Raw genomic sequence first — 14994 nt, 5'->3', positions numbered from 1 at the left:
ACACACTTTGGGAATTGCTGGAGTAGAGACTCTGGAATCTGTTTGAGGACTAATATTATCTGATTAACTTCATTTGCATTAAGGTGAAGGGCAAGGACATCTTATCACCAAGCAAACGATATAAAATGAAGAGAATGAAAGGAGGTCTGAGAGCATTCTCCAAAAGGAAATTATAGTGTCCCCCTTTGCCAACTTCCTTTTGTCTGTCCTGTTTTATGGATCTGCCATTTATCAGCAATTAATGAGCCCAAGTGGAGTCAAAGCCTCCACCTTCTGTGTAGTGGGGATCTAAGCTGTACTGGGGGTGGGGTAGAGGAGCCAGCTGCAGCTTTTTATCTTTGGTGACAACAAGCAGTTCTGTTCCTTCTTGGGCAGTCACCGGGTTCATGAATAGTGCCACAGTCTTTTAAAGCTAGGACTGCTCTTTTGATGTACAAGTTCATATGACTCCACCATGGGCAAGGCCTTCTGTCCCATTCCACTCCTCCCCCTTCCTGTGTTTGTCTTTGCCCTTGCAAGGGTTTTGGCTCCCAGCCAAAATGAAACCAGTGAGTTGCCCAATTCAGAGAAATAAAGGAAAACAACCCCCTCCTCAATTTGATGGTCAATAGCTCTGGGGGAGATATAATAAACCTCTTCATTAAGTAAATGCAGCTTTTAGATAAGTAAAGAATTATATCTCCAAAGCTATTCTTTAGAACTTGTGACGGTTGCATATAGTCAGAGGCTGCCGGCTGCCATGGAGATGGAATTTAAGTATAGAATTTGAGGGACTTTGGCTTGCGTGGTTTTCTTCTTCCCAGCCCCACCTTGCAGTTTGGTATATTTTTTAAAAATTTGAACTATAAACTAAACACAACTTCTAATGTAAAGAGTCAGACAAAAAGATACTTTTTTAGAATAATTTATTCTTATCTTTTTAGAATCTATCCATTCTGTGTAATACTGATGTGTATCAACTTTGCCAAGACTGCTAAGAAGAGCCCAGGCCTCCTGCCACCCATAACGGCACAAGGAAGGGGGGCAGGGGGAACTCCATCACTGGCGTCACCTCTACCAAATGGAACAAAAGCTTTGGTGTTTTCTGACCAAAAACCTCTTTCTTCCTTCCTGTGCCCCGACATTGACTTGGTTCTTTGCAGAGCAAGCTCCACCCACATGTAAAAGTTGGCCAAGTACATCTCCTTCCCAGTGACTAAAATTCCCATTTTTAGGGCCACTCTATATGATTCAGGCATCATCTGCAGAAGATCCCAGCTAAGATGTAGTGATCAAGGGTGGGCTGTCCTTTCAAACATGGCTGTTCACTACTTTCCACGTCTCCCTCATTCTGCTCCATCCCTGCTGCCCTCCTTACAATCATTCAAACACTTCAGGCATGCATCTAACTCAGGGGTTTTGTATTTGCTGTTCCCTCCAACTAGAATGTTCTTCTCTGGGTATACCATGGCTCACCCTCTCCTCTCCTACAAGTCTTTACTCAAATGTCATTTTGTCAGTGAGGCTGGCCTAACCACCTTATTTGAAACAGCAGTTTTCCCACCCAACAGTTCCTAGCCTCCTTTCTTGCTTTATCTTTCTCCATAGCACTTACCACTGTCTAACACATCTTTTGCTTATTTGTTTTACTCATGATCTGCTTCCCCCACTCAAATGCTGGTCCATGAGGACAAGGATTTTGTCTGTTTTGTTTGCTGCTACAATCTTAGCAATGACATGTCTAGAACAGTGCCTGGCCATGGAAGACGCTCACTATTTTTTGAATGAATGAATGAATTCCTAGATAACTACCACCTAACAGAGATCAGGGCCCTGAGACAAGGGGCACTAGGACTGGTCAATTTTGACTGTGGCCTTGGTGAACAGCTCTAAGAGGAGAATCTGAAATCACAGGGCTCTGGGCACAGAGTTGGCAAGCACAGGGATAAAAGTGTTGAAGATACTCATTTCTCAGGTCACAAGAATGATACCTAGTAGTGTTTTAAGCACTTCCAAGTCCTCCTTCCTACTGTCTATGAGTTTCTTCTCATCATCAGAAAATTGCAGTTTGTCTTCTGTTAACCATTAGCACCCCTGTTCCTCCAGACACAGCCAGTGATGAATGGTTCCATCAAAAACAGGCCCTGTTTTGCTTAAACCCATGCATAGATGAAGGAGACTCCCAAACATTCCTCGGAAACCAGCAATTCTACCTCATTTAGTGGCACTTCTACTCTCCTCAAGCCTCCACATTAAGGCCATCTTCCAATTCTCTCTTTGACCCTCTAGATCCAACCAGTTGCCAGAATATGGTAATTTTATTTCCAAAACGCCTCTTGCATCCTTTGCCTCTCTCTCATTCTCATCACCACAGCCCTCATCTGGCCCTCATTAGCTCCTAACTGGCTATGGCAATAGCTGCCCAACTAGTTTCCTGTCTCTAGTTTCTTCCTCTCCCAACCCTGCTCTGAACAGCTGTCACTATAATGTTCCCAAAGAACAAATGTAATATCACTCTCACAATTCCTACAAAAAGCCAATGGCTCCCCATCACCCTTGAGATGGGTCCTTTAATCTACCCTCCAGGCTTTCCACCCACAAGTCCCCTAAATAAACTTCCACCATAGCCTGGTCTGCTCATGTACCCAAGTACTTCTTGTCTCCCAAATAAATCATGCGCTTTCCACTCTTCACATCTTGGTTTATTCCTTCCCCACTCTGTCTGCCCACTTCTAATCATATGCCCTCATTTTCTCTCTGTGTCTATTGAAATCTCATCCAAAGATTCCCCCAAGGCCCGTTTGTTGATTTGTTCAGTCAGTCAGAATAGAGATTCGGAAAAGCTCAAACCTCTGTTCTCCCCAGATCTCCTATATCAGAAATGATCTTTCTTCTGTATATGTCCCGTGCATTTATCACATGCTGCCTTAATTAGTGCTATTATTCATATATATATATAATTATTTCTCCAGCCAGCCTCTTTGTATGGTCCTTGAGGGCAGAGACTTTTATGCCTCTATTTCTTTCCCAGAATACTTTATATAGCAGCTTGCTCATAGCAGGTGCCCACACCTATTCAGGGATGCTGCTAACAACACATCTCACTGGTCCTCGAAAGGTCACCATAATCGTTTCAAGGTCATGTTATCGATTATAACTGGTGAGCTATCACCCAGGAATATTTCCCCTTCCCCCATCCCCACAGCCAGCAGGACTCACAGCCCTCAAGGTGGCCAGCAGTTACGCAAAGCTGAGTGGAAAATAATGTTACACAACTTCCTCCAAGATGAATTTTAAAAAGGAAATCATCAGGGTGAGAAGAACGGAGACTTGATTGACCAGTTGAGGCTGTTGTACCAGGTGCATACACATAATTTATCTCTCGAATGCCCTGTGGCACACACCTGGATATCCTGGGTGCCTCGTTTATTGGGCAAGCAACTTGGTGGCATGTAAAACAAACCTGGAACTAGAGGGGTAGTCTGAGAGGATGAGGATAAGAAGAAAAACAAATGGAAGGAGAGAAAGAAGGAAGGAAGGAAAATTTTGGTTTCATCTTGCCAGGCAAGAACATTGTGAAAGGAAACAAGCAGAAAGATATTTGCAATATGCCAATATGTAGCCTCTGCTGTTGGTCTCATTCTAACTCACCACTGTTGTCTATCATTTTCTGGCTGTTTTGTGTATACCTTGCCTTCCCAACAGTACAGACTTCCCACATTTACCAGTTTACATGTCTTCTCTTGCCTTGACTGTGAACTCTTAGAAGAATGACATTCCTTTATCTCTGTATCCTTGGCCCCAAGCACAGCATCTGATATATAATGGACACTCAGTATGTGTATCAGTGATGGTGATGTAAAGCTGTGTTTGCACAACTTTAATTACTAGGATGCCAACCTTGTGCTTTATGTTCTAACCAAGTATCATCACCTGTGCAATTATTTGCTTCTTTCAGTTGATTCATGCTTTTTTTTTTTTTTAACTTTGTGCCATTCTTTGCAATCATATCTGTGAAACCACACAGATTGATGATAGCGGGTTATATTTTTCCTAATACATGTTAAAACAAGTAGATAACTGTTAAACAGTATTCATTCAGGTACCACCTAAATCAGCACACCTGTGGTAAGCAGATCACTTTGGGGAAATACTGGTTAGGCTCTGTTCTCTAAAATTGAGGAATAATTAAGTGTATCAGTTCTATACTTTAGGCCTTTCAGTGGGAATCCTGCACACATTCATCAACGTTGTCTTTCTTTAGAAGAAAGTTAACACTCTGAGTTTAACTTTGTCTATGTACCAGTTGTTTAATTGGTGCAGCACAATTTGTATCTAAGGAAAGAGGGGTTATTTTTCCATCTTCCCAGTTATTGATAGTTAGGTTGATTCTGATCTTGAGAAGGTGTTTGGCCATTTTAGCAATCAGTGATGAAGATTTTCTCAAATCCCGTCTTTCCAATCTCCCTCATCCTCTCAACCCAATATCTTCCCCAAATCTGGATAGTCTACCTGGGAAATGGCTCTTAAAAATTCTCCAGAAGATAAACAGGTGAAATGCACAGCAGATAATTCACAAAAGAGGAAATGTAATTCATCATGGATATGGGAGAATAGGCAACCCTACTAGTAATCAAACGAATGCAGATTACACATAATATATCATTTTAGACATTTTAAGTAAGAGGGATTTTTTAAAAATGATGCTTAATGCAAAGAAGGCGGGCTGAAATTGATAATCTCATACTCTGCATGGGGCCGTATGATGCACAGTGACTATGGGAACTGGTAAAACATTTCCAACTCGACATTTGGCAAAATGTGAATCAAGCGCTCATAGTTGCAATGAGGCCTTCGATCTGGTGGCAATTCTGTTTCTAGAAATCTAGTCTATGGGAATAACTCTATATATGGAAAAGAGTATATGCATGAACATGTTCGTTGCTATATTATGTTTTCACTAGTAAGTGAAAACTGAGGAAAGACCAAAATACCAACAACGAAGATAGTGAGTAAAATTGGTAACTTATTTCCATTCAGTGGATGATCATACACCCATTAAAAACCAGATTGATGAAAACGCTTTATAACATGGCAGAACACTTTGGGTATAATAGGATATAAAATTTTATACATAATGATGATAACTATGTAAAATATAGGCACATAAGAAGACACCATGAGGAAATGCCCTTGTTCCTGGCAGGGCAGTGTGCCTAATGGTTAAGTGCACAAACTCTGGCATCAGATTGTCTGTGTTTGCAACTCGGCTCTGCTGCTTATTAGCTTTGTGACCTTGGGTGAGTTGCTTAATTTCTCTAAGACTAAGTTTTTCTCATCTGTAAAATGTAATAGGTATCTCACCATATTGTCCTGAGGATTAAGTAAGGTAATTTATGTAAAACATTCAGCACAGGGCTGGCACACGATGGCACTGACTAAATCGTTAGTTATTCATCCTGCAAATATTATCAATCATTGACTATGAGCAAGACACCTAATACGCTGGTAAATCATGGGATAATTTCATCTCCCTTCTGTTTTCTGCAACATGCTCATATTATCTTTAAAAGGAAACACTCCACTGGGCCTGCTTTCGCTGGTCACCCTATCAGCAGGCTAGCCTAAGAGTGTGCTAATCATCCTTCCTAGCTTTTCTCCTCTCACCCATTCCAAATCCAGGATTTGACCATGTCATACCCTTGCTTCAGCGTCTTCCCCGGGGCCCCATTGCTTGCAAGGTAAAGTCCAACATCCTTACTTAAGAATTTTCAAAATCTGGCCTCAATCTACCCTTTTTACAAAGTTATTTATTTATTTATTTATGTCTGCATTGGGTCTTCGCCACTGCGCACTGGCTTTCTCTAGCTGCAGCGAGCGAGGGCTACTCTTGGTTGCGGTGCGCGGGCTTCGCATTGCGGTGGCCTCTCCTGCTGCAGAGCGTGGGCTCTAGGCACACAGGCTTCAGCAGTTGCGGCTCACGGGCTCCAGAGCGCAGGCTCAGTAGTTGTGGTGCACGGGCTTCGCTGCTCCGCAGCATGTGGGATCTTCCCGGACCAGGGCTTGAACCGTGTCCCCTGCATTGGCAGGCCGATTCTTAACCACTGCGCCACCAGGGAAGCCCTCAATCCACCCTTAATGTGTCATTTCTTGCCATTTTCTCTGTACTCTCTGTTCAAAACACTCTACTTCCCATTCCCAAACCTGCAGAGACCGGCCACTGTCAGAACCCTCGATTTCATGCAGCATGACACTGCAGAGAGCAAATTTTAGCCTCCTTTAAAATGGTGATTCTTGGACCACAACCCCAAGGATTTGGATTCAAAAGTCTGGAGTGGGACCTGGGAATCTGCTTCTTTAATAAGTATCTTGCATGATTCTGAGACAAGGTTCAGGGATACCAACTGAGAAGCACACCATTCTCTTCTCTGCCTGGTAGACACATCTGCACTGTGCCAGGCACAGCTGAAAAGTTCATTTGTTTTCTTGCCTTCCTCTCCAACCTCTGTACTTCCGTGGTATTTTATCCCAACTTTTAAGGCCATCATTTCCTTGTGCTCTCTTTGCTGACTTACTTCTCTAGCTGCCTCTCCCATGAACCATGAGCGCCTAGATTTCAGAAATTATGTCTTGTTTACCCGTATAGCCCCCTACCCGGCATGATAACTGGCACTCAGTTGACACAGATGTCTATGGGATATACTCATGTACTCGTTCATTGGCATTAACTGTGGATGACTGGGTGATTCCATTGGCTACACTGAGCTCTGGTTCACTTGTAACTACCAAGTCTGACCTTACTGATGCTGATCATTGACTCTGCTCATTTACCTCCCAGGCCACGGAAAGCCAGCACACTTACTCACAGGGACAATTTAGCATGTAACCTGGAACCACACGGCTAGCATGCTCTGAAAGAGAGAAGGACCCTGAGCCAAACACCATGAAGTTCAACATGGATGGCGTGTAAACGTCTGTCTAGAAGAGGTTAACTAACACTGAGGAATCACACTGCAGACAGGTGAGCAAGGAACAAACCCAGCTTGGGTGCCCAGATCCCAACAGACTCACCATGAGCTTTCCTGCTTAAAATGCTAGAATAACATAGTAGCTATTCACATGGGCCCTAAAGTCAGACTGCCTTCAATTACAACTCCACCAGCTGTGTGACCCTGGACATGTTCTATAACCTCTCTCTGCTCCAGTTTCCCGATCTGTAAAATGCAGCTAATAACACTACCTAATTCATGGAGTTGCTGTAAAAAGTAAATGAACTAAAATATATACAATCTTTAGAATTACCTTTGATACATAGTAACTGCTCAATAAATGGCAGCTGTTATAATTAGATTTCTAAACTATATCATGGATTCAGTGTGTACTTCAGATTGAAAATTTTGCTCTGGCCTTTTTTTTTTTCCAAACACACGCTGAAATTTTCTGTAGTAGTAATTTTTGTCCTTGCTTAACTCCAACCTTGGGGACCTGACTTATTGCCTATCAGATTGGCTTCAGTTCTATAGGACCTGCAGAAACCACAGTAATATCAAGCTAATAGACTTTCTAATTCATGTGTTGGAGATAAGTTTGAAGTTGGAAGAATATGGCAAAAGAAAATGTAAGAGTGTTACATATGTAGATGGGGGAAGAAATTAAGCATCCCCAAAATGATAGGATGAAGAGAGATTTTGAAAAGAAAACAACTGTTAAGAAACAAAGTCCCATCTATTCAAAATTGCTAGCAATGTCTTGCATGAAAATATGCCCCCTACCTTTTAACCCTCTGAGGAAACTGAGGCATCAGTCTGCTCTCAGTGTTGAGAGCCTAGTACGGGCCAATGTGGAGCTCAGCACTTTACATAAATTGCCTCTTTTAATACTCATTTGCAGTCACTGCTCTTCTTATTTTATAGAGGGGAAACTAATTATTACATTACCAGTAATGGCAAAACTGGATTCATACCCAGCTCTAGAGTTTTAAGATTTACCAGCTTCCCTGTGGCTCTTAGCTATGCCCCTCATAAATTTTGAGTGGTATTTCATGGCCTAGAGATTAACAGCAAATATTTATCCAAGGCCATTTTCCAGTTCTAGCTCTGCAGCCCCCAAAGCCTGTGAGGAGGAAATGCCTCCAATGATCCCCCAGCTGAAGTCCTAACTCCCAGTACCTCGGGATGTGACCTTCTCGGAAATAGGGTCATTGCAGATGCAACTAGTCAAGTTACGATAAGGTCATACTGGAGGAAGGTGGTCCGCTAGTTCAATATGACTGGTGTCCTTAGAAGAAGAGAAGAGATACTGAACACGAGGGGAGAAAAGCCATGTGAGGCACTGATGTGCTACAGAGCAAGCCAAGGAACCAAGGAACACAAGGATTGACAGCTGGGAAGAGAGGAAGGATTCTCCGCGACAGGTTTCAGAGGGAGCGTGGACCTGATGACACCTTGATTTCGGACTTCTAGCCTCCAGAAAACTGTGAGACAACAAGTTTTTGTTGTTCGAGGCCACCCGGCTTCTGTACTTTGTTATAGCAGCCCTAAGAATCTCATACATTCTCCCTGGAGTTGGGGAGTGGGCAGTGTTGTTTCCCACCCATGAAAATAGAGAACATCATTTTGTGGGTTTTTACCACTTCAGCCCCCAAGAGCTGGGCTGTCTGCTGTCACTGTGATTATGTAATGGCAATCCTGACGATGACATCATGGCAGACACTGTGGGTTTCTCCCCAGTAGCCATCCTTCCCTGCTTTGGCTAACAGATCCCTATTTTACTCAGCTATTAGCCCTGCATCCTTCATGGGGCCTTTTAGTTGTGTAATCACATGGACTTTATGCATTTGAAAGAATGCTCTGATTGGACCCATCAAATGGAATTAACTACTTTAAAAAAAATTTATTGGAGTATAGTTGATTTACAATGTTGTGTTAGTTTCAGGTGTACAATAAAATGATTCAGTTATACATATACATATATTCACTCTTTTTAAGATTCTTTTCCCATATAAGTCATTACAGAGTATTGAGTAGAATTCCCTGTGCTATACAGTAGGTCCTTATTAGTTATCTATTTTAATAGTGTGTATATGTCAATCCCAATCTCCCACTTTACCCCTCCCCCTCTTTCCCGCCTGCCTAATTAGCTTCTTACAGCCCATTTTGTGAGTAACACTAGCTCAGAGCCCAGGAATCTGCCAGGTTTTACCATCCACATGCTAAGACCAAATGGGCTTCTGCAGGCTGCCTTTTCAGATTGAAAGGATGAAGCGAATGACTCATCCGCCAGCTTGGAAAGTTTAATTCGTCTGGTGGCTTGTGTGGCATAATTACCAGCACTTACAGATCCCAACAACAGCATCACCGGCAAATCCATGAGGATGTAAGTGGTCACCTCTCACGCTTCTTTTCTCTACCCTCCCTCAAACCAACCTGGTGGATGGGCATATTTTAAAATGCTTCTTATTCATATTGAACTTGATAATTTTATTTTTGAACATCTTTTTTTACATACTGAATGATTCCACTGATATAAAGTTCAAAAGTAGGCGAGCGAGTATATTGTGTTAGAAGTGAGGAGAGAGGGGTAACAGTTACATCAGGGGGCCTCAGGAGTGCTGGTACTGTTGTCTTTCTTGAGATGGGTGCTGGTCATACAGGTGTGTTTATCTTATAACATGTGCGACTTGTGCATTTTTCTGTATCTATGTTGTGTTTTTTTTTGTTTGTTTCAATTATTTTCTTAAAGATCTTATTTTGGGTGCTCGCTTCGGCAGCACATATACTAAAATTGGAACAATACAGAGAAGATTAGCATGGCCCCTGCGCAAGAACGACACATAAATTTGTGAAGCATTCCATATTTTTGATGGATACTAGCTATGAATGTTTCTTACAAACTGCATCTGTGTCAAAGCTAGTTATTACAGTTCATAATAAGTTTAATTGTATAATGAAAATTATTTTAAAAATCCATAGAAAGCACTAAAATGTTAAAATATATTTTCAAAACTGCAATAAGTGTTTAATGCACAAAGCAAAATCTAAGACTAAATTTTTGTTGTTAGTGCTGTTATTTTGTTCTTCTACTAAGTAAAAGATTTAATAAATGAGCCATTTATGTCTGTTTTCCAAAAACAAAACAAAAAGATCTTATTTGGGGGAATTCCCTGGCGGTCCAGTGGTTAGGACTCCAGGGTTTAGGGCTTTCACTGCAGTGGTCCCGGGTTCAACCCCTGGTCAGGGAACCAAGATCCGGCAAGCCGTGTGGCGCAGCCCCCCAAAACATTTTATTTTGGCTCTCACTAATTCTAATATCCTTTATTTCCATAGTACTGTCTCCATTCATGTTCATCTCAAAACAACACCTCCTGAAAGGTTGACTTAATAAAGGATCCCAGGACATATATATACTACCAAATGTAAAATAGATAGCTAGCGGGAAGCAGCCGCATCGCACAGGGAGATTAGCTTGGTGCTTTGTGACCACCTGGAGGGGTGGGACAGGGAGGGTGGGCGGGAGACGCAAGAGGGAGGAGATATGGGGATATATGTATATGTATACCTGATTCACTTGTTATAAAGCAGAAACTAACACACCATTGTAAAGCAATTATACTCCAATAAAGATGTTTAAAAAATTTTTTTTAAATAAAGGATCCCAGACTGAGTAATATCAGGGTGGTAACCTGGACCCCAACTACTAGATATTATTCCTGATCAAGTCTGCCTCCCCTGCTCCCACTAAGTCACCACTTTCTAGAGTTAATGGCTACTTCCTGACTCACTTAAAAAAAAATTTTTTTTTCTAATTGTATTTTTAGAAAACACTCTGCTAAGGAGGTCTTCCTGTTTCACAGGAGATGATTTAGGGCCTGTTCCACTGCATTCTTTGAATATGCAGTTTATATCTTACGTAATACTCCCCCTACCCACCCAAATCACACTTTTATTGCCTTTAGTTGAATTTATTAAATTGACCATTTACGTGAGCAAGGGCATCACTTTCAAAACCAAGCAGTAAGCAAATGACTAACTGCTTTCCCATCTGCTCACGTTCTACATTGGCTTTCAGGGGTGTTTACCTAATACGTCTAAAGCGGTTGTGAATAAACAAAGTGCAGTTTTCAGAGGAACTGCTCATTACACATTACATCATATGACACTTAAATCTTAGTTCACAAAAAAACAAAACAAAACAAAATCTCTTAAGAAATGCATCTGCAGACAAATTCTGCTTATTCTGAATGTCATTTTGCTCACCATGATGGCCAGGATATGTAAAACATTGACAGGAATTTGCAAAATTTCATCTAATGCTTTCAATTTCTTTTTTTATTTATCAAATATAATTGATTTACAATATTGTGTTAGTTTCATGTGTACAGTTTCAGATTCTTTTCCATTGTACATTATTACAAGATATTGAATATAGTTCCATGTGCTATACAGTAAGTCCTTGTTGTTTATCTATTTTATATATAGTGGTGTGTACCTATTAATCCCATACTCCTAATGTATCCCTCCCCCTCCCCTTTCCCCTTTGGTAACCGTAAGTTTGTCTTCTATGTCTGTGAGTCTGTTTCTGTTTCATAAATAAGTTGATTTGTATTTTTTTTTTAGATTCCACATATAAGTGATATCATATAATATTTGTCTTTCTCTGCCTGACTTACTTCACTTTGTATGATAATCTCTAGGTCCATCCATGTTGCTGCAAATGGCACTATTTCATTCTTTTTTATGGCTGAGTAATATTCCATTGTATATAGGTATATACCACATCTTCTTTATCCATTCATCTGTTAATGGACATTTAGTGCTTTCAATTTCTTTTGAGATTTTTGGGAAGATCAAAATAGACCAAAGTTTTCTCAGTTTTCCCATTGAGGACTTCTTTTGTGAAGAATGCTTCATTCATTTGATAAACATTTACTTATTGTCTACCACAGGCCAAACTCTGTGGCTGATTTTAAATATATATATATAGAGAGAGAGAGCATTCAGAGGGTTTAAAATTTTTCAAAAAAGACAGAAATGTGAAAAAATCCCAACAAAGCCTATGGTGAAGAGTACTGAAATAGAGGAACTGAGGTTACAACCCTGAAGGAGGTAATATTGACTCTTGAAGAATAGATGGGATTTTAAAGTGGAGATGGGGAGGAATGAAGGTCATTCCAGGTAAAGGGAGCAACTTTAGGAAATGCCAAAAAGTGAAGGAGGACAGAGCAGGGAAATATTGGAACACGGCAACTAACAATGTGGCCAGAACTTCAGGTGGGAGAGGGAATTAGGAGTTAATACAGTCCTGGGAGGGAGGGTGGAAGCCAAATTTTGAAGTTTGAATTGAATTGAAGGTTTAAAGAATTTCTCAGGCAAATGGGAGTGAAGGAGTATTATTACCAGGCTCTGTGTGTGTGTGTGTGTGTGTGTGTGTGTGTGTGTGTGTTAAAATATACATAGCATGAAATTTACAGCTGTAACCATGTTTAAGCGTGTAATTCAGTGACATTAAGTATATTCACACTGTTGCGAAACCATCACCACCAGCCACGTTCAGAACTTCCTCACCTTCCACAACTGAAACTCTGTACCCATTAAACACTAACTCCCTACTCCACCCTCTCCCTAGCTCCTGGTAACCACCATTCTACTTTCTGTCTCTGATTTTCACTATTCTAGGTACCTCATATAAGTGGAATTACATAGTATTTGTCCTTTTGTGGTTTATTTTACTTAACATAATGTTTTCCAGGTTTATCCAGGTTGTAGCATGTGTCAGAATTTCCTTCCTTTTCAAGCCTGAATAATATTCCATTGTATGTGTATATCACATTTTGTTTATCCGTTGACACTTGGTTGCTTCCACTTCTTGGCTATTGTGAAGAATGCTGCTATGAACGTGGGTGTCCAAAACTCTCTTCAAGACCCTGCTTTCAACTCTTTGGGGTTTACACCTAGAGGTGGAATTGCTGGATCATATGGTAATTCTTTTTAAGTTTCTGAGAAATCTCCACACAGTTTTCCTTAGAAGTTACACCGCTTTACATCCCCACCAGCAACGGACGTACAGGAGTTCCAATGTCTCCACCTCCTCACCAACACTTGTTATTTTGTATCATTTTGTGGGTTTTTTCTTTTTCTTTTCTTTTTTTTTTTTTTTTTGCTGTACGTGGGCCCCTCACTGTTGTGGCCTCTCCCGTTGCGGAGCACAGGCTCCGGACGCGCAGGCTCAGCGGCCATGGCTTACGAGCCCGGCCACTCCACGGCACGTGGGATCCTCCCGGACCAGGGCATGAACCCGTGTCCCCTGCATCGGCAAGCGGTCTCTCAACCACTGCGCCACCAGGGAAGCCCTGGGTTTTTTCTTTTTTTAAATAAAAGCCTCCCAGCAGGTGTGAAGTAATATATTATTGATTTGTTTTGTATTTTCCTAATGATAAATGATATTGAGCATCCTTTTTTGTGCTTATTGGCCATTTGTATATCGTTTTTGGAGAAATGTCTACTTGAGTCTTTTGCCCATTTTTGAATTGGGTTGTCTCTTTTAATATTGTTGAGGTGTAAAAGTTATTTATGTATTCTTGATATTAATCCCCTATCCTCTATAAGAATTGTAAATATTTTCTCTCATTCTCTGGGTCGCCTTCCACTCTGTTGATAGTGTCCTTTGATGCACAAAAGTTTATAATTTTGATGATATCAGACTTATTTTTCTTTTTTTGCCTTGCTTTTGGTGTCATATCTAAGAAGTCACTGACAAATCCAATGTCACAAAGTTTTTCTTATGTTTTCTTCTTCTTTTTTTTTTTTTTAATTGGGGTATTGTTGTTTCACAATGTTGTGTTAGTTTCTACTGTACAGGGAGGTGGAGTTCCCTGTGCTATACAGCAGGTTCTAATTAGTTATCTGTTTTATACATATTAGTGTATATATGTCAATCCCAATCTCCCAATTTATGTTTTCTTCTAAAAGAATTATATTTTTAGCTCTTACATTGAGGTATTTGATCCATTTTGAGTCAATTTTTAAATACGGTGTCAGATAAGGGTCCGACTTCATTTTTTTACATGTGGATACCTAGTTATTTTGTTGAAAAGACTGTCATTTCCCTATTGAGTGGTTTTGGCACCCTTACTGAAAATCATTTGACCATATATGAGAGCTTATTTCTGGGTCCTCTATTCTATTCATTGGCCTATATGTCTGTCTTTATGCCAGTGCCACACTATTTTAATTGCCATAGCTTCGTAGTAAGTTTTGAAATCGGAAAGTGTGAGACCTCCAACTTTGTTCCTCTTTTACAAGATTGTTTTGCCTCTTCAGGTTTCCTTGAGATTCTATACAAATTTTAGGAGAGATTTTTCTATTCCTGCAAAAAGCATTGTTGCAATTTTCATAGGGGTTGTATTGAATCTCTGGATAGCTTAGTATTGACAGCTTAACAATATTAAATCTTCCAATGTATGAACAGGGATATCTTTCTATTTATTTGTGATTAGGCTTTTATATATTTTAAGTGACATTTTATTTTTAATTAACACTTTTATTCTGTTCTTGTAACTTGAGGCAAAAGGGGCTGTAGAATGTCACACAGTAGGTGCATAATAAAAGTATGTTACTGAATTGAAAACAAACAAAAAACCAAACAGAACAACAAAGCAGAACAATGGTTTCAGTTTCATAAACTATGCCCACCAATACTAAGATTTATCATAAACACCTAGGTTTACCTAAATAAGGCTGTGATGTTGGTTGTTAATTTCCTCTCCCCTTCCCTCTTTCCTTCTTTCCACAATTTCTCCTTTGCTGTATCCATCTCAAGCTTCCACTCAGGGATCTGCTCTCTTAGACAAGGAGGTCATGATTTTAAAGTCTAGCCTAATTTACTTAGAGTGAAATTCACCATTTTAAAGTGCACAGTTCAGTGAGTTCTGACAATGTTTACAGTCATTTAATCTTCAGGGCCAAGCTTTGGACAGTGGACTTGATGGCAGCTTTCCATCAAGAGGGAAAAAAGGAA

The sequence above is a fragment of the Lipotes vexillifer genome, unplaced genomic scaffold (assembly GCF_000442215.2).
Source record: "Lipotes vexillifer unplaced genomic scaffold, Lipotes_vexillifer_v1.1 scaffold1562, whole genome shotgun sequence".
Lineage (NCBI taxonomy): Eukaryota > Metazoa > Chordata > Mammalia > Artiodactyla > Lipotidae > Lipotes > Lipotes vexillifer.
The sequence above is the reverse complement of the archived record's forward strand: the minus strand, read 5'-3'. Positions refer to the sequence as shown.